General features: G+C 48.3%; 1 pseudogene; it reads left to right on the top strand.

Moving 5' to 3' along the window:
• The first annotated feature begins 14130 nt into the window (after positions 1 to 14130).
• Positions 14131 to 14489, top strand: LOC112833976 (large ribosomal subunit protein eL37 pseudogene; annotated as a pseudogene).
• The last annotated feature ends 5755 nt before the right edge of the window (positions 14490 to 20244 follow it).

Raw genomic sequence — 20244 nt, 5'->3', positions numbered from 1 at the left:
ACACCCGCCTCCTTGGAATTGATATTCTGGCGGAGGAATGAAGGGGCACTTCTCTCAGTTGGGGTACAGGGAGGGGAGGGCCCCAGCAGAGCCGTCCAGGGGCAGGGCAGCCTGGCAGCCCCCTGCAGTCGGGGGCGGGGGAACCTCCCCAGGAAGTGAGGATTGAACCTGCAGGGGAAGGAGAAGCAGCAAAAGCAAAGTGGATTCCCGACAAGGGAAAAGCCTGAGCCAAGGCCTCAAGAGAAGGGACAATCATTATTGGGAGAAAAGGAGAGACGGCCCACGGGCTCTAAGAAAAAGCAAGCAGATCAGGTTGCCAAGGTGGGGACAAGTCAGACAGCAGATGGCCTCGTGAGTGAGCGTGTCCCCTGAGAAGTGTGGAAATCTTCACCCTTAGAACAGTGGGCACCACTGAAAGGTTTTAAGCAAGACAGTGAAAATAGACAACCACCCAAATCCCACCATCCAGACAGGACAACAGTTAAGATTTTGCTGTGAATCCTCCAAAACATGTTCCTGGCACCCGTCATCATAAGCATGGAGCTATATATATAACCTCTTCAAATGTGGAGCCAGACCACAGTCTGTTTTCCAGTCTGCTTTTTTCTCTTCATACCCGGGGGTCTACCTCAAATGTCCGTCATTTTAGGTCATGAACATGGCTCTAGGTCTTTATTTTAATGGCCGCCTGGTATTCCATGATATGAAGAGATCAAATTTTAGTTAACCGGCTTCTGGGGATGGACAGCTAACTTGTTTCCATTTTCCTACGCTGGCGGGCAAACCACGGTGACCATCCTGACGCACACAGCACCCTAGAGGTTTCCTGCAGACTCGACTGGGTTGTCTTTGCCGGCACCCTCTGGTCATCCCAAAGGCCTGGCTTGCCCTTGATCTGAAGGGTTGGTGTCTCACTACCAGTTAGGTTAACAGAGATGTAGGGCTTCATTTGGCAGGCGTGACGATGACAGTTTCCAACCTGATCCAAAGCAGATGGAGGGACCTGGAGAGATATTAAAATAAAGAGGGAATTGGCAGCTGGGTCTTCCTCTGGGAATCAGGGAGGCCAGTAAGGATGAATTAAGTGTTTAAAAAAAAAAAAAAAAAGGTGAAATGAGCTGGAATTCAGCCACAGGCTCATCTTGCATCTGACAGCGGCGCATATGTCTGGGAGCTGGACTCTCATGCGGAGACCGCTGAGGGGAGCCGTGGTGTGATGACGAGGGGTGCAGGATCCTCCGGTCCAGCCCCGTCGCCTCCCCTGTCCTCCGTGTCTCTCATCCTCTCTCACTGAGCTCCAGCCTCGCTGGCCTCCTGTCTCTTACGCTGCTGAGCCCGTCCCCTGTCAAAGCTTCTGCGTTGGCTGGGCCCTCCTTCCAGAACGTTCCTCCCCGGATCCTGCCATGGATGGAGACGTCTCATCATGCCTTCCTGAGCCCCCTCTCCAGGAAGCCTTCCCCAAGCACTCTCTCGTGTACCCTCATCACCGCAAAATCTCCCTTTATTTTCTGTCCAGTACCCATAAAGAGTATCCTGTTTTTTATAGGTTTAGAGTCTGCCATCCCTTATTAGAATGTAAGCTCTGTCAGGGCAGGGATCTCATCGTCCTTCTCCCGGACTGCATCCCAATCGCCTAGCACACAGCCTTGAACAAAGAGCACAAAATCTATGTCTGATAAATGAATGAATTAATGAATGAATGTATATATGTCAGTCATACCGAACTGGGTTCAGATTCCAGCTCTGCCCCTATAAGACCCAGGGTAAATGGTTAGTCTTTTTTTTGTTTTTTTTTTTAAGATGTTATTTATTTGACAGAGAAAGAGACAGCGAGAGAGGGAACACAAGCAGAGGGAGTGGCAGAAGGAGAGGGAGAAGCAGGCTTCCCGCGGAGCAGGGAGCCCGATGTGGGGCCCGATCCCAGGACCCTGGGATCATGACCTGAGCCGAAGGCAGAGGCTTAACGACTGAGCCACCCAGGCGCCCCAGTATTTAACTATTCTGAGCCACTTCTTATTTTCTCGGTGGGTGTGATAAAGCCTCCCACCTCCCTAAAGTACCATGAAGATGAGCAAGATGATATCCATGAAGATCATCACGAAGCCCAGCGCCCACACCACAGCAAGCGTCCAGGGCAGGGTAGGCGGACTAGAGAAGTCTTTCTAGAGGAAATCCAGCTCTGTCAGGCCCTCTGTTACCACCTTCAGCTGTTCCCTGGGCTTTCAAGCCCATAATTTCACCTGGACCAGGTACAGGGTCTCTCCAGCGCTGCAGAAAACAGCTGAAGCTAGTTATCCAACAGGTTCTGGGAACCCAAACATGATCCTCACCCGTTTACCACCTTGCTCAAAGATCAGTTTTTAACAATGACCAGGGCCTCCCAAGGCAGGTTCTGACTTCCTCATGAAGGCAGGAAATAAGCCTGTGTGCACTGTCCCCTCAGAGCTGTAAGTGCCAATGATTACAGCCAAGCTGGTCTACACTCATGAGATAACAGTGGTATTAATTATTGGCAGAATTTAATATTTGCATTACTGGATATGTCTCCCCTTGAATTCTCCAATTCCCAGCAAGAAGCCTCTCGCTTTATCTCATTAGCCGTTCCCCGGATGGAGGGGAGATGACAACTCCTACATCACACAAGGTTGGTTCTCCTCTATTAGGAACAGGCCTCTTTTTCTAGAATGGAGAGGAGGAACCAGGTAGTTCCCAAGGATAGTGCGCTCTCTGGTGGTCATTGTTCAAACTGCAATACCAGCATTCACAGCATCCCCTTCCCCAGGGTCTGCTCCCAGGCACCACAGGAGAAGTGGCCTTTGGGACTTCGAGATGACCTTTCACTCCAGTTGGATGAAGGATAATTCCCTCTCCCACATGACTTTTATTAAATTACGTGTGGGAGGGAGAGGGTAATGGGTACAGTCTCTTAAGATAATGGGAATGAAGGCTTTTGCCAAGATGAGGCCACACCTTGAATCCTTTGCTGTGGATTTCAAAGCAAACTTGAACCTTGAGGGGAAGGGGACGTGGGGGGAGTCCTGGGGTTTGTTTATGCTGCACAAGAAAGGGCTTCCTGTTGCCAAGAAGACCAGATCTAAAGCGCTCAAAGCCTCAGTGGGCTGCCAACATTTCTTATGCAATCCCCTTTGATGACTCTGGTGCAAATTTATGGAAATATGTGGAGGTGATTTCCCAGGAAATCCACCCAGAACTGGGGGCAGGAGGAATACGAGAAAGCAAGGTTTGGGGCAGACCTTGGAGCTGGGTCCTGCCAAGCCTAAGACAGTTGGCGACTGTAGGATGTTTGCCTGGGCTCCAAGAATAGAGCCCAGATCATCTGAGTATCAGGGTACGGTGGGGAGGGGGTATCCTATCACTGGAGAAACCTCATCAAGTTCATTCCTCTTAACTTTTTTTTTTTAATTGTAAGCATTTCCCAAAGAAAAACCAGTATCTTCCCACTTTCTGGATACAAGTGTTTTCTGCTGCTAAAGTGGAAAAATGCCTAACTTTCTCACCCTGCTCTGAACGAGCTAGACTCCTTCCATCTCCCCATCGTCCCAACCTATCAAAATGACCTCCTGGTCTTCATAAATGGCCCTAAACCGACACTATGCCGAAGCCCATCAAAGAGAGAACGGGTGAATAAATCATGGGTTCCACACTAGGGGATCGTATACACCATGAGAACAAGTGTAAACCAGGTCCACTGCCCTGGAGGGATGGTGTGTATACTGTGGAACTAGAAAAGCTGTGGAGTTCTGTGCAGGGCACAGTGTGTGGTAAGATAGAAGTGGGCATCTGGGTTTGTAACCTGTTTGTATGAACAAGAGAAGGATACACTCCAAATAGTTGACGTTGGCTTTTTGAAGGGGGTAAGACGATGGGGCGGGGGGGGGGGGGCACATTTTCTTTCTACTCTAGATGTCGTTCCTTCCGTAAAGGAGAAGAAAATCCAGCCCTTCCCATGTCAGGTGATCCCACAGCCCGCGCCCCCCATGAAGCCTTTCCCTGTTTTCCATAATGAGGTACCATCCCTCCCACTTTATTCTCCCCATAGAGCTTTTTTCTGTGAGTTTTCTTTGGCACTCATGGTGTATATTTTGGCATCGACATAAGGGTCTCATCTCTCCTCTCATCCTAGATTTTGAGCATTTCCAAGACCAGGAAGGAGCATCAGCTACAACAGGTGCTTGATAACTGTTTCCAAAGCTCATAAATAGAAGAAACACTTAATGATTCGGGGATTGATTCCTAACGACTGGGGGGTAATGTAGGGTTTCGAACCATGCCACAAATCCAACTCCAGGTGAATCAAAGAACTCAATTTAAAGAACCAAATATTCAGTCTGTCACAACGGTTCTCAAACTTCAGGGAGCATCAGAAACATCTGAAGGTCTTGTTAAAACACCAACGTGGGGTCCCAGCCCTAGAGTTTCTGATTCGGTAGGACTGCGGTGGGACCTGAGCATTTGCATTTCTAACAAGGTACCAGGTGATGCTGATGGTCCCAAGACCACAGAGCCTCACACTGGAAACAGCTGGGCTATGATCTTATGGTGAATTACTCCATTCTAGGCAAAGAAATTACAAACAGCAAAGTAGAACTGGACCAGTGGTTCACAGACTTGGTTGCCCATCAGAATTATGCCTCCACCCTCTTCAGCTTGATGAATGACAGAGTCCCTTCACCTTCAGATGGCTCAACAGTCGTCACTTTTTGAGACACATCCTTCCAGGTGAATCTAAGGCACAGCCTGTTTAGGTAACTACTGGATTTACGTATGATGTAATTTAAAACATGATAGAATAAACACTAGAATAGAAAGAGGAAAAAGCAAGGGGAAGGGATTTGCGTGAAATGTGGGGAAAGGCTGAGGGCCTTTCAAGAGCTTGTTCAAGTGTTTAAGAAAAATTTTGAATCCCCAGTAAATAGGAAAAGACTTGAGAAGACAATTGGCAGCCACAACAGCAATTGCCCACCAGTTCCCTCTGGAACTCTCTAGAACACTCTGCAAGTGACTTCTCTGATCAAAGAATTCCTCGAGCTCCCTCCTCTGGACTTCTTGCCCCAGAATGAAGTTTCTAGAGGAAAAAAGCCCTTCCCATTCTCACTTCCATATGCTCTGTCTCTGCACTTTTGGAAGTTCACGGGACTCCCCAGGGCACCTGGAGACACCAAGACACATCAGTGGTGACTCTGACAGCATCAGGAACAGCTTCTTCGGCAGGTACCTGCTCTGAGACAGGATGTACCGAAAGCAACCCTTGGGTGCATTCTTACTTGGCTCCTGTGAGGAAGTATTTTTTACTTCACATGAGAAAACAGGCCCAGAAAGGTGTTCAGTACTAACAAAGGTGGCAGAACCAAAGTTGGGGGCTCCCAAAATCTTCATGAGCAACTCACCCCACCGCCGTTCTTTAAGAATGACATCTTCTAGCCTGTGCGAAGTGCAACAGAGTTTCCAGAACTACCTCTCCCCAGAGAGCCCCTAAAAACCCCAGAAAGATGCCATTTATTGGGCCCCAGGCATAGTCTCACTTCCCACACACAGGTGTTCACTTTATTCTCATGATGAATCCATGAGATGGTAGTTATCCCCATTGTACAGACGGGGAAACCACAGTCAGAAAATTATGCACTTTACCCGAGGTCAGGGTAGCCGTGCTTGGCTTTTCTCCATTCAAAGATTCCAGGCTGCACTGCCTTTTGCTTGTTTTCCAAAATGCAAGGTGGGATTTCAGCCCCAGGTGGACCTAGTTCCAGATCCACGGTCCTCCCCGCTTCACCACGCTCCAGAGACACCATCCGGAGCCATCCCCACAGTCTGGGCTCCGGGTTCGGCCAGTGGGAGCAGCTACAAGCTGACCCAGGCTGAGCGGCTGGATGGCGGGAGGCTGTGAGGTCCCAGGGATCCAGGCAGGAGGCTGTCACAGGTCCCCAGTCCTGGTGTGGAGCATGCCACGAAGGCCGGCTCCTCAGACTGCTGGGAAAGTGAGTTCCTCTGCTCCCCAGGTGCACCTCCTTGAGAGCTGGGAGACAGGGCATGGCTGAGAGGAAGGTCCCAGAAACAGCCCACTCTCCACAGACCCTAGAGGCTGCCTGGGGGCAGATGTGATTCTGCTCTACCTTCCCTCACACCACCCCTACAGTGTCCTGCTAGGATGACCAGATTGAAATTACACACACACACAGGCTCGATTTGAATTTCAAATACACAACGAATTTTTTCTTTAGTGTAAGTGTATCACAAATATTGCATAGAGAAGGAGAAATTCTTCCATTACCCATCAAGGTCCTCCAGCTGGCCTAAGAATTAAATTGACATGAAACAGATTAACAGGAGGGAAAAAAAACAACAAAGTTTTAGTCCATGTGCATGGAAGCCTAGAAATGAGATTGAGACCTAAAGAAATGACCAAGGCAGGTAGTTTTTACACATTTTAGACAAAAAGACAATAAATCCGTGAGGAATGGCTAGAACAAAGAAAACTTAACTTTGGGAGCTTCAATTCATAGGGAATTCTAAACAATTTGGACTGGGGTCGTATATTAGTAAAAAGTCACAAGAGTTGTTTCTACAGCCTTCTGGGCTCTAAATGTCCCATCTCATTATCAGGATGTCTCTTTACCTGCTGGGGCAGAGGCGGTACTTTTCACGTGGAGGATGTACTTTCTGCTTTCAGGGGACGGAGGAGGAGCTGAGGGTCCTTCTTGCACAGGTTGTCTCCTAAGAAACTTTTGTGTAAAATAATTGGAACCAGGGCACCTGGGTGCCTCAGATGGTTAAGCGTCTGCCTTCGGTGCAGGTCATGATCCCAGAGTCTTAGGATCGAGTCCCGCATTGGGCTCCCTGCTCAGCGGGGAGCCTGCTTCTCCCTCTGCTTCTTTCTCTCTCTCTCTCTCTCTCTCTCTCTCTGTCTGTCTCTCATGAATAAATAAATAAAATCTTTAAAAAAAAATAATTGGAACCAAACCAAAGAAGAATTTGCCCACCTGATGAACAGCAGGTCAGTAAAAACGGACCCTGAGCTTTTGCAGTGAAGAGACGTAGGCTCTGTACTGGTGTAGCGCCACCCAGGACCATGGGTGCTGATGCTCAAAAAGTCCCCAACTCCCAGATGACTTGCTAGTGAGGGTTTTGAAGGGCAAAATTTGGGGCGGGGTCTCCTGGGAAGGTGGAGGCTGTTGGTGGGAGGCCCCCAGGGCCATGCTAGTAGGCGTTCCCGTGCTGCTCCGTCTGCCCCTCCATACCCCGCATTGTCTTCTCCACCTCAAGAGACTTGAGCTCTGAAAAACTGTCTTTATTCTTTTTAGGTACATCTGGTGATTCTGTCTCCAGGGTGGTGCTGGTTAACCACGTGTCCTACAGACTCCTTGGGAAGATAAGAAAGTATCCCTGCCCCTCGAGCCTGCACCTATGTGTTCCTGAGCTGGTCCGCCGCGCCCGCGGTTGAGGTGACCTGTACCGTTCATGCTGACAAGGTGGACGCCAGGTTTATCATCAGTCTGCCAAAGCTGCACACTTTGGGGCGGCCTCCCCTTGGCCCCTACAAATTCATGGGACATATGTATTCTAAAAAGTTACTTACTGGGATGCCCGGGTGGCTCAGTCGTTAAGCGTCTGCCTTCAGCTCAGGTCATGATCCTGGGGTCCTGGGATCGAGTCCCACGTCGGGCTCCCTGCTCAGCGGGGAGCCTGCTTTTCCCTCTGCCTGCCACTCCCCCTGCTTGTGCTCTCTCTCTCTCTCTCTCTGACAAATGAATAAATAAAATCTTTTCTAAAAATAAAAAATAAAAAGTTACTTACTGTGTATCTGAAATTCAAGTTGAACTGGGCATCCTGTGTTTTGCCTGCCTCCTCAAGCCTCAGGGGCCTGGAGCCGGTCTCTTATGGGGCTGCTGGGGGGCCCTTAGCCTCCACCGGCCGCCACCCACTCGGCCCCTCAGTTTATATGCTGATTTGCTCTGGATCAAGCCAAGCATTGCGCTAAGCACCTTAAATTTCCATTATGATTTATTTGTTGACCCCTAAGTTACTCAAGAAATAGTTCGACATTTCCAAACACTTGAGGGCATTTCCATTCTTTTTAATTATTAATTGCTCAAGGAGCTGGCCGGCCTCCACTCTGGCCACACTGGCCTCCTCGCGCTCCCACATCTGGCCTTTCCTGTCTCCGGGCCTTTGCACGGGCTGAACCCCCTCCTCCGAGGATGCTGTTCCGCAGATACCTGCAAGACTCGCTCCTTTGCTTCCTGCCTACGTCTACTCAGTGTCCTCTGAGAGGCCTGTCCAGACCGCCCCATATATAATGACAGCCTCCCCCAGCACTTCCCTGTCTGCTCTGCTCTGCTCTGTTTTTGCCTCCATAAAAAAAGTTATCACCACAGGACATACCAGGTATTTTCCACAATTTGTGCTTATTGTCCGTCTCTCCCTCCGGAACGAAGACGGCGAGACTCTGCTCCCCTCAGTTCACTGCTGTATGTTGGGCGCTTGGGCTGCAGCAACACTCAGTATGTGTGTTGAACAGCAGTGAGCTAGGATAGCAGTAATTTTAGATGTGTTGAGACTTATTTGATGACATGGTAATGGTCCATTTTTATAGCTATTTCCTGTGTCTTCTCTAATTGAGAGCAGGATTTTACAAACACCCCTTACATACCTACTACACCTTTACATGCTTGTCCATGCCAGATTTTCCCCCTATGATGGTGGATGTAACAATTTGGGGCATCTGGGCGGCTCAGTAGGTTAAGTGTCTGCCTTTGGCTCAGGTCATGATCCCAGGGTCCTGGGATGGAGCCCCGCATCGGGCTCCCTGCTTGGCGGGGAGCCTGCTTCTCCCTCTCCCTCTACTGTTCCCCCTGCTTGTGCTCTCTCACTCTCTCTGTCAAACAAATTTTTTTAAAAAAATCTTAAAACAATTAAGCCATTGCATACAATATCTTATTTAACTTTCATAGCAACCATCCCAGCTATTACGGCTAGGGAGGACATCGCCACCCAAAATTAATGGCAAAAGAAAACTGACGATTGTGTTATGCTCATAGGTTTTGTGGGTCAGTTATTCGTGTCGGACAGGGTGTCCATTCAAGGTGGGGCTGACGCTTGGGGTGATTGGGGGCTGGGCACTGGGACCATCTGGAGGCATCTTTATTCACAGGTCTGGCGGTTGAAGCTGCCGTGGACATGGGGATATCACGGAGACCACCTACATGTGGCCCCTCGTGTGGTCCTTTGCCTGTGCTGGGTTGGGCTTCCTCACAGCATGGTGGCTGTGTTCCAAGAGGAGGGTGGTGTTTTTATAATCTAGCCTCAGAAGTGCCACGGATCCACTCCTGGCATACCGCAGCCCCAGCCGCATGCAAGGAGACCAGGCATGGGCCCCCCTCTTGCCGAGGAATACTGTGGAACTCACATGGGATGAAGAGCACGTGGGGTGGGAGGTCACGCTGTTGTGATGTTTGGGAAACACAATTTGCCACAGCAGCCCTCAGAAGTAGATTTTATTTTTCTCAATTTTATGAGGAGAACTAAGACACAGGGAGGTGAAATCATCTGTCCAGGGTCACTCGGCTAGTTAATGGCAAGGTGAGGACGATGTCTGCCCAACTCTAAGTCACAGGAAAGGGAGAGAGATGTTCCTTTACGCTCAAGCTGACTTTTAAAAATAATTTAAGGTAGATAAATCCAGGGGCACCTGGGTGCCTCCATCAGGTAAGCATCTGACTCTTGGTTTCAGCTCAGGTCATGATCTCAGGGTCGCGAGATCAAGCCCCAAGTCAGGCTCCGAGCTCAGCTGGGATTCTGCTTGAGATTCTCTCCCTCTGCCTCTGCCCCTTCCCCCCACGCAAATAAATAAATAAATAAATAAATAAATAAATAAATAAATAAACAAAATCTTAAGGTAGATAAATGCAAAATCATGTTGCATATTCAGGAAACAATCTCCATAATTCATTCATTCACTACTAGTATTTGAGGGACCTTAAAAAGGGACACTCTTCAGTTTTATTTCCCATGGAAGAAGCTGGGGCTTGTTTGTTTGTTCAATGAAGTCGTTAGAAAGAAATGAACTACTAAACAAGATTCAATCAACTTTCCAGGGTCCCTTTGGTTCCTCCCCTATTTCTGGACTGTCGTGGGGGGCAGGGGGGTGGGACAAAACTCTCCCCTCTGCTGCCTGCTCAGCCCAGACAGCTGCACTGGGGAACTGCAGGATACACCTCCCACCAGGCTTTGGGTCTGGAAACTACCTAGAGGTCATGCACTCAGATCCCAGACAGGCCAGGTGTGCCTACTTTTCCCCTTCTCTCCCCTTCCCCAACCCGAGGAACAGAAATAACAACCCCTCCCCATCCCCGTGTGGTGGGCACCCCAAGCACGGGAGGTCACATCACCAAGCTCCTCCCAGAGCCTGAGCATTGTTCATTTCCAAGAGTTCCCTCAATTGCTGTATAGGAAAGGCAGGGGGCACCCCAGAGATGCCCTGGTCTAGTGGTGCTCTGGCATTTTGGGGCATCAGAATACCTGGGACCCCTCATTTATAACTCAGACTCCCAGGACCCCCCCCCCAGTTGGGGACTGGGCACATATATTCAAAGCTCTCTAAGTGTGTCCAATGCATGCCCCTGGGTAAAAACCTCTGCTCTATCTAACCCCACAGCATAGAGCTGGGAAACCGAGACCCAGGGGGAACGAGGGACCTGCAGGCAATGACCAAGCAGGTTAATAATGAGCTTGGAGCTGAGATTCAAGGATGGGGCCATGCACCCAGCAGCCTCCCTAGGATTCTCTGAAAGTGCCTTTTGTCTGCTTGTCCTCTGACATCGTCAGAGGCTGAGCTGTTCGAAATAAATGAACAGCAACGACAAACTGCCAGGTTGGAATCATAAAGGCCACCAGATCTTGGAGCAGGCTGAACTGTCCCAATAACACACATTTCATCTTTCCAATGAGGACAAAAAGCAAAATTACCATCATGCCCATTTCGCAGACTGGGAAAAAAGAGACTTTGAGAGGCCACCTGATTTGGCTGCGGCCTCCAGGGCCCTGATAGCTAAGCCCACCGGTAACTAAGCCACTGGTGTTAGTCCTGCAGAGAGACCAACCCATTGAAGTATCACATCAACCCTGGGAGGTAGGAGCTACTGCTATTCCTATTTAGGGATGATTTGCTGACAATAGCACGTATTGGCGTCTATTATGTAGCGGGTCCCCTGCCAGGTGCCCAGTGCCTGCTCATTTAATTCTGTCAACAGTAAGTCCTGCTTCTCTTCCCATCTTAGCGATCAGGAAGCTGAAGCGCGGAGCAGGCAGGAGCCTATTCTAGTTTGCATAGCTCCTGAAGGGCACGGTGGCCTATGCCTCGAGGCTCTGCCTCCAAAAAATGCAAACTCCCTGAGGCCGTGGCCGGGCTTCGCACACCAGTTTTCCTCAGGACCACGCACAGCGGCGAGCACACAGTCTTCAATTAATCCAATTCAGTGCAATGAACTCGAACACAATGGGACAAAGACTGAAATGATAAACCTGTCCCGGAAAGCAATAGTAGCTGCCATCCACACCTGGGGATGGGGGCGCCCAGTGGGAACCAGGACGTAGCCAGTGAACAGTGACGGTGGCTTCCAAGAGAATGTGCTCTTGCCTCGGGCGTGTCCTCAGAGACGGTGTGCAGAGGCCTCTGCGTCAGCCACACAGCAAGCCCCCCAGCAGGCCTGGGGCCCCTCTGGGGAGAGCAGAGTGAGGGCAGGTACGTTAGTTTGAAACGGTGGAGGTGGAGCCTTGCTCCCCGCCAGGGTGCCCCTCCCACGCTACCGGTTCCCTCCCCAGAGCCAGCAACCCAGGGAGCTGGGTCCCTCCTGCCAAGCCGGGGCAGGAAGCTGGCTTCTGTGTAGGTGTCCTTCAGACTCAAAGCTCTGTGCCCTGAAGGGACTTGGCCTCGACCCACGTGGTGCTTTCCACTAAGCTCTGCAAACGGCTCTTGTCAGTCATGGCAGAGTCTCATGTTCCAGAGTAAGGACTTCCCTCTGTTGTGAAGGTGTCGTTTTTTGCCAGGCAGGGAAATCCAACATGAATTATTCTTTTCCTTCCCTTTGGATAAGTACCCAGAGGTGGCATTGCTGGATTGTGCGGTAGTACTATTTTTATTTCTCTGAGGATCTTCATACGCGATTTTTGTTTTATGATGATATCCTGGGATGTGTCACTCAGAGATGGAGTCCCCCAAATCGGATGCTGTGAATGCATGTTTTGCCATCAGGAGAAAGAACGTGGGTGAATAATGTTTCCTGATAGAAACTTTTTTAAAAAATAGCTTTCAAGATCCTACAAGATCTTCAAGTTAGAATTCAGCATCTTCACCTTGTCTTCTCCAAAAACAGATGGAAGTCGGCCACAGTTTCCATCCTGATTTGACAAAGAACCCAAATCTTAAATATTCTCCATATTCCTTATGTACCTTCCCCAAACGTTCCAGCACAAGATCCCAGCTCCCACTTCCAGGAAGGAGGAAGGAAGGAGAAAGAGAGGAAAAGGGAGAGAAAGAGAGAGAGGGAGAGAGAGATGAAGGTGGGGGGAGCGGGAGGGGTGGAGGAGAAAAAGGAAAGAGTTTAGGTTATTTCAAAAGCAAATAGCACATGCACCGGGGGCCAGAATTCCTACTTCTAGGATATTACCTAACAAATATAGTTGCCTACTTGTGAAATGGTACATATGCAAGATTATTCATTGAAGGGCTGTCTGTACTAGCAAAAACAAAAAGCCAAAAAATGTTAAGAGCCTAAAAGTCCATTGAGAGAGGATGAATTACATATACTATGAATTAAATTCATAATATGATAGGTAAACTCATATGATGGAATACTTAGCAGCCGTAAAAAGAATGAAGAAGCTCTTTAGCAACTGTTGTGGGAAAATCAAGATACACTACTGGCTGTAATAAAAAAAAAAAAAATCACAGTCCACAACAATTCTTTTTTTTTTTTTTATTCTTGATGTAGTGTCCCATGATTCATTGTTTGTGCATAACACCCAGTACTCCATGCAGTACGTGCCCTCCTTAATACCCATCACCAGGCTAACCCATCCCCCCACCCTCCTCCCCTCTGGAACCCTCAGTTTGTTTTTCAGAGTCCATCGTCTCTCATGGTTCAGTCCACAACAATTCTATCAAATGCTTCTATTTGTATGTGCAAGAATGACGTAGAAAGCTAGGAGCTCTGTTCCTGTACTTGATTATATTTGCATACAATGTATCTGGAAGGACCCAGAAGTCACTGGTAGTCTTTACAGAATGGCTCAGGGATGGGATTATTTTTGTCTTGAAAATCTTAAATCATGTGATTGACTGCATTAGCCTTTCAATATGAAGATTAGGATAAATTTTTAAAATTGAGGGCAGGGGTGCCTGGGTGGCTCAGACAGCTGGGTGTCCAACTCTTGATTTCCGCTCCGGTCATGATCTCAAAGTTGTGAGATCCAGCCCTGCCTCAGGCTCTGCGCTGGGTGTGGAGCCTGCTTGGGATTTTCTCTCTCCCTCTGCCCCTGCCCCTCCCCCCCAGCTCGCGCGCTCTCTCAAACATACATACATACATACATACATAAATAAATAAACTCTTAAAAAATGAATAAATAAAAATAGAATTATAAAGGCAAATGAAATTCAGGATCACTCTGTGGCAGGAGGCTGGGAAAATTCACAAAGGACCAAGAAAGTGAATATTTCGGACTCTGCTAGGCTGTGGCCTCTGTCACAGGCCCTCAGCCTGTCTTTGAAGGGCGAAAGCACCCTGTAAGGGTGACACAGCGAGTGTGGCTGTGTTCCAAAAAAAACTCTGTTTGCGGACATCCATTTCATAGAACTTCCACACATTATGAAACAATTTCATTTTGATTTTTTTTTTGATTATTTAAAAATGCAAACCCGTTCTTAGCTCCCAGGCTGTCATTTGTCAGCCCTGCTCCCCGTGGGGCAAGTGGTCGCCGCTCCCCTCTTCCGCAGGGACTTCCCTCTGCTCGGAAAGCTGCGTGTAGCCCCGGGCGCCAGGTGGAGAAACACTGTCAGCTACCCCAGTTTTGTGCGGGATGGGAAGAGAGTTTAAGAAACTGCAGCAACTGCTCTTTGGGGTCGGCCGCGGAAACAAGATGACGAAGGGGACATCATCGTTTGGAAAGCGTTGCAATAAGACGCACACGTTGTGCCGCCGCTGTGGCTCGAGGGCCTACCACCTTCAGAAGTCCACCTGTGGCAAATGCGGCTATCCTGCCAAGCGCAAGAGAAAGTATAACTGGAGTGCCAAGGCTAAAAGACGAAACACCACTGGGACCGGTCGAATGAGGCACCTAAAAATTGTATACCGCAGATTCAGGCATGGATTCCGTGAAGGAACAACACCTAAGCCCAAGAGGGCAGCTGTTGCAGCATCCAGTTCATCTTAAGGATTTCAACGATTAGTCACACAATAAACGTTCTGGTTTAAAAAAAAAAAGAAAGAAAGAAAAAGAAACTGCAGCAACTGATCCCCAGAAAACTGGGGCACAGTGGGTGTGAATGCCACCCTCAAATGTGTGCTGGGCTGTAGGAGGGGGTCCCAGGCTCATAGGGACAGTGACGAGCCCCAGGAAGGAAGATGTGGGGTTTCACCAGAAGGACGGTGACTGCAGTCGGCCGGGACCGAAGTGAGCTCCCGGGGACAAGGCAGCACCACTGGGTGAGAGATGTCACCGGTGCCCAATCCTCCGCCCCCCACCACCACTTCAGGGCACCTCCAGCCTCCTCAGCCACCCACAGGCAGGCCAGAGGCCCTTGGGAGCAGCTCTTCACCACTGTTGGTGGATAAACACCCCAGGTGCCCCTTTGGGGGGATAACTGCCATGTGTACTCTGCACCCCAGGACTCCCAGCAGGGCCAGGACTCTGGTGAAGCAGGAGGGGGACTCCCCTCTCAGGGCCATACAAAGTTTGAAAGCTGAAGAATGGCACAGGTTTATGACTCCGTGTGTCAATTCTTTTCCTTTTTTAACTTTTCGAGTGGAAATCATAACCTGATCCTACAACCCCGTCCCGCCTGAGAGAAGACAGCTTAACCTCATCGCAGGCTGATTTTCTCCATGATTCCTAGGGCTTTCTCCCTCTCTTTGGGTTTTAAAACCCAGTCATTCCCAAGGTTCCCCTGGACCCCCTGCTCTCTTGTGGGGACTGACCAAGGGGCGCCCAGATTCAGGTCCCCCATCCAGGCTGACAGGCCCCCTCCTCTCTCTTGACACAGCTGCCTTCAGAGCGAAGTGTGCCCTGTTCTGGGAGTTTCCATCTCCTCTCCTGGGACCCAGCCCCCTTGGCTGCTCCCGCCCGGGGCACACCCAGCCCAGTGCACACGGGGAGCAAGTCAGCAGGTCAATGGGGCGGGCGGGAACCGCCCCCCTCCCCCGTCAGCCCTGGGTAGCCCATGTCCATGCGCCCCCCAATCAGGTGTCCGGGGGCTGCTGCCTGCTCATCGCCCGCAAGACCTGACCGCAAAGGTGGCTCCCTCGGCAGGCTCCCCATCTCCAAACTCTTGACGCCACCCTGGCTCCTTTCTCCGTCACAGTCCACACCCAATCTGTCAACAGATCAGGTTCACCTCCGCCTGTGTCCAGAATGTAACCACTTCTTCCCTCCCGACCTCTCCCCCTTTCCCCCTCCCATTTCTCCTCCATTTCTGTCTCCATCTCCTCCTGCTGTTTTATCTTCTCCAGGGGACTTTCACCTCTTAAAGTTTTCTTGTTCCCTTGCCTGTTTATGTTCTGCCTCTGCCACTAAAACGTCCGCTCCATGAAGACAGGACACTGTCTTGTCGTGCCTGGATGGTTAGTATGTGAAGGAACCGCAGAACTTCCAGCGTTCTTAAGATTTGATTGATTGATTGATTGATTGATTGAAGAGGGAGAGACACAAGCTGACTCCTGCACTGAGCACAGAACTTCCCACGTTTTCTTAAAAATGGGCAGCACACTCAGCTTCCCGCAGCAGAATATGGAAAAAGTGAAACTCTGTTCTGCCTTGACATTAATGCTCTCCCTTTGCGTCTTAGCTGGTTGGCTCTTGAGTCCCCGTGTGAACTGCCACACACCTGAGTGTAACAGACCCCACTTCCCTTTCAGATCTTATTGTGTGTCCTTCGAAATGGTTTTGGCACGTTCTTCAGCGGGGCTCTGTCATGGGCTCCAAAATGTGTCTACATCTCTTCTGTTGTGGTTCCTTTGAAGTTTGTTGAATTGTTTTGTTTTGACAGGACTGTCACATCTCAAAACTTGCTGCTGACTAAAAACATATGCAGGACCTTTTTTCCTTCTCTTTTTCTTTATTCATATTTGCAAAGAACTCCTCCACCATCTTGCAACTAAACACATGACCACAAGAGGGCACCATGAGGCCGCACTTCTGCTCCATGTAGCCTGGACAGAAATTCAGACCCTGAGGAGGGAGGCAGTGGAAAACGCTGGATATCCTGGATCTTCTTTCTTTAAGATCTGCATCCCCCACTGGTAACACACCCTCTGCCCGCTGCCCGTTGCCCTTCGGGAGCAGGCTTGGAAAACTAAATACTGGTACAACGTTGGTAACAGTAACCATAACAAGCTGCAGAACTTCTAGTTAATAGAAAATTTCAAGTACTATATTTACTCAAATATGCTTCGAAGTTCTTGTTATCAGTGTTGGAAGTATATAGATCAACAACGATAAGCATAAACAGAAGAAATCTGGGACTCCCGTAAATGACAGCCTTCACCAACGACTTCCTCTGTAACAGAATCTCCAGACAAAACAGAGTAGTTGAAAACAATGAAGAACACTTAGGGACTCTTACCGTAAAGGGGGTCATTCAGACTCCATCACCGTTTTAGAGAGTGGGAACCCCAGAGGAAACTTTTGACCTTGTGTAATCCTGTAAATGGGATGGTTGAAGGGTTTGGAAGAGGTGGGGGCAGGCAGGGAGAAATAAGAAAATGTTTTAAACATGCAGGTGTATGTTAAGAGTTGCCTTTACCCAGGGTTGAGACAGAGAAAATCTAAGGCTCTGAACCCCTTTCAGAACTTAACTCTCCATATGTCATTAAAGATACTAATTTACCTGAGAAATTGTTTTATAATCTCTTTAAGAGCAAGAATAACCTACGTCTGGGTTGTATCAGGAAAAGTACATCTAAATCACTTGATGCATAACAGATGCCAAGATGGCCACACTAATGACCATTTGTTTCGCATGCCCGTGCTGGACAGGTGGTGTGACTTGGGAAATGCCACTTCTGGGTGTCAGTTTGAAAAGAAATATCTCTATGTTGCTATTAATTATTTGGTCCTTTTTCAAATTCCTCAAGTGTCAGGAAATGCCAGGAAAGATTTCAGTAGTTTTTAACTCAAATTCGTGAAAATTACAACCCTTTGATAATTGCCATTTGCTTCAGACATTCCTGCCACAGTGGATCAAGACGTATTCAAAGATCTACTTTTAGAGGTTGTGGAGGGGTGGAAGGTGAAGAAGAGTTTGCAAAAAACCACCACCTGCTCTGAAGGACTCTCTCTCTCTCTCTCTCTCTCTCTGTAAAGAAGACAGGATTTTCAACAACAGATACTCAAAAATTCAATGAAAGATCCCATCAGAGAAATTTCATTTCAGGTTTCTAGCAATCACGAGATTTTGTGGCCAAGGTTTGTAAGACGCTCCTTGGCAACTTCAGTCACTAATACACCAAGGTGTGATTTCCCAACTTGTGGATTTCATTTACTAACACCTTTCTGATTTCTGCTCTGCCAAGCCTCCCTTGTTGCTTTCCACTCTCATGCTAGTCTCCTCCTAGAAGGAAGGTGGCTTCACAACTTGGGTCTCAGTTACTGAAGAACAGGAGGTCAGGGAAGGAAGAGAAGGGGCAAAGGGAGGACAAAGGGTACAGAGGCCAAGAACAAAGCACTTTCTCCTAGCAAGGAAACACTACCTATGGACTTCTGCCTGTATCTCACTGGCCTGAGCTGCATGACACAGCTGCTCCTTGGGGGCCGGGGGCAGGTAGTCACCTTTCTAGCCTTTATGGGACAGGCACGCAAGAGGAAAGTAAACAATCATAGCTTTGGGATATTGATCAATCATCTGCTCAGGGGCCCAACCAAGAGTTTTCAGTGTATTACCAAATAGACACAAACATACCACCAACTCTCACTTCCACCAGCATTTCATAAAAGAGGTTAACACTGCAGAAGGAGGAAGAACAATCTCAGCATAATGATGTGTTCTATTCGTTGCATCCATTGAGTTATATGAAAAATTCTCCACAATTGTCCATTTCTGCAAAACCCAGTCCTGGGAACGTGTGAGGAATGGCTGCCCCACACGGCTGCAGTGAGATGAGCCTACCTATGGCTTTTAGAGCCTCAACACAAATCATTTTTTTTTTTCTGCCCCATTCCTATACATGACCACGGAACACATTCTAGTGGACTTAAGTCTTTTGACAAACTTTTACAAGGTGTCCTCAATGCAGGTGTATATCATTAGGCCGAACTAGCACCTGCTTCTGCTCCGGATCGTGATTAATACTCTATTAATAGAAACCAGGTTGGGACCTGGGTCCAACTCCTGAATGAGAAGTAGGAGCTGAAGTGGGATGAGGGGAGATGATTTTGGGAAGGACACATAAGCAGCCGGCTGTCAGTCATCTGAAAGCCCCCACAAGAGAAGAGCAGATTGGGTGGAGTCTTGACAGAAAGCAAAGACACAGTCCTCACTGCTCGGACACCCCTGACGTGAAGCATCTGGCTGCTGGCTCTACCTCCACAGGGCCACAGCTGACCAGGAGAAACATGGCAGAGTGGTAGCTCCAAGGGGATGGTTGTCATTTGTCTTCTGAAAAGGAGATCATTTGGCTGGATAGTCTCTTTCCTGTCTTTCCCCAAAGATTCTCTTCCTTTCAAAAGAAATAATCCCATTTAATGGAAAAAAGCACACATCACCTGGAAGAGGAAAGACACTTTAAATCTTTTTTTCAATGGTATTATAGGTTATTTCTCCACTGGGTCAATTCTAGGTGTTTCAGTTATTGGTAGCAGCGCTTAATGGCACTCTTCCTGCTAATTTTCCCTCAACCTCGGTGAAGTTCTCAATGGGCTTGAATGTAGGACCAGGCTAGGCAAGGGATTACACACTCGGAGGACTTAAGTATGCATTAAAACAACGACCACTGGGGGGCGCCTGGGGGGCTCAGTCGGTTGAGCCTCCGCCTCATGATTTCAGCTCAGGTCAAGATCTCAGGGTCAGGTGGTCAAGCCCCAAGTCAGGCTCAGCGATCAGAGCAGAGCCTGCTGGGGACCCTCTCTCTCTCTCTCTCTTTCCCTCCCTCTGCCCCTCCCCCACCCCCGCTCGCTCGCTCTCTCTAAAACAAATCTTTAAAAAAATAAAACAATGACCCTTAAGACAGAACTTGGCAGGCTTTCTGCAATGGGTCAAAACATAAATACTTCAGACTCTGTGGGCCAGACGGTCTTTGTCGCAACTACTCCCCTCTGCCTTCGTGGTAAGAAAGGAGCTGTCGACAATACATAAAACGAATGGGTGCAGCTGCATTCCAATAAAAGTGGATTACAGACACTGAAACCTGCATTTCAAATAATTTTTCATGGTTTTACAAAATATTACATTTCTTTTTAAATGTTTCAACTATTAAAAACATAAAAACTATTTTTACTTCATGGGCCACACGAAAACAGGCAGTGAGCTTGTAGCTGGCCCACCCTTGAGTTAGAAAAATAAAATAGATAATGCACTCAGGAGCAAACTTAACAAGAAAAACACGCAAAGCTACATGAAGGAATTAAAAAATTTTTTCAAGTCATAAGAGTAAACTTAAACAGAAAGATACACCATGTTCTTTATTTTTATCATTTTATTCTCTTTTTCATCACGATAAGTGTACTCTTTAATCCCCACCACCTATTTCCCCCATCCCCAGCCCCACATTCCCTCTGGTAACCATCAGTTTGTTGTCTATAGTTAAGAGTCTGTTTCTTGCTTTGTCTCTCTTTTTTTTTTTTAATTTGCTCATTTGTTTCTTAAATGCTACATAGGAGTGAATCATATGGTATTTGTCTTTCTGTGACTGATTTTGCTTAGCATTATACTCTCTAGCTCCATCCATGTCATTGCAAATGGCAAGATTCCATTCTTTTTTATGGCTGAATAATATTCCATTATATATATATATATATATA

Source organism: Callorhinus ursinus, unplaced genomic scaffold, assembly GCF_003265705.2.
Source record: "Callorhinus ursinus isolate GAN/ISIS: 27379988/994484 unplaced genomic scaffold, GSC_fseal_2.0 scaffold15, whole genome shotgun sequence".
Lineage (NCBI taxonomy): Eukaryota > Metazoa > Chordata > Mammalia > Carnivora > Otariidae > Callorhinus > Callorhinus ursinus.
The sequence above is the reverse complement of the archived record's forward strand: the minus strand, read 5'-3'. Positions and strand labels throughout refer to the sequence as shown.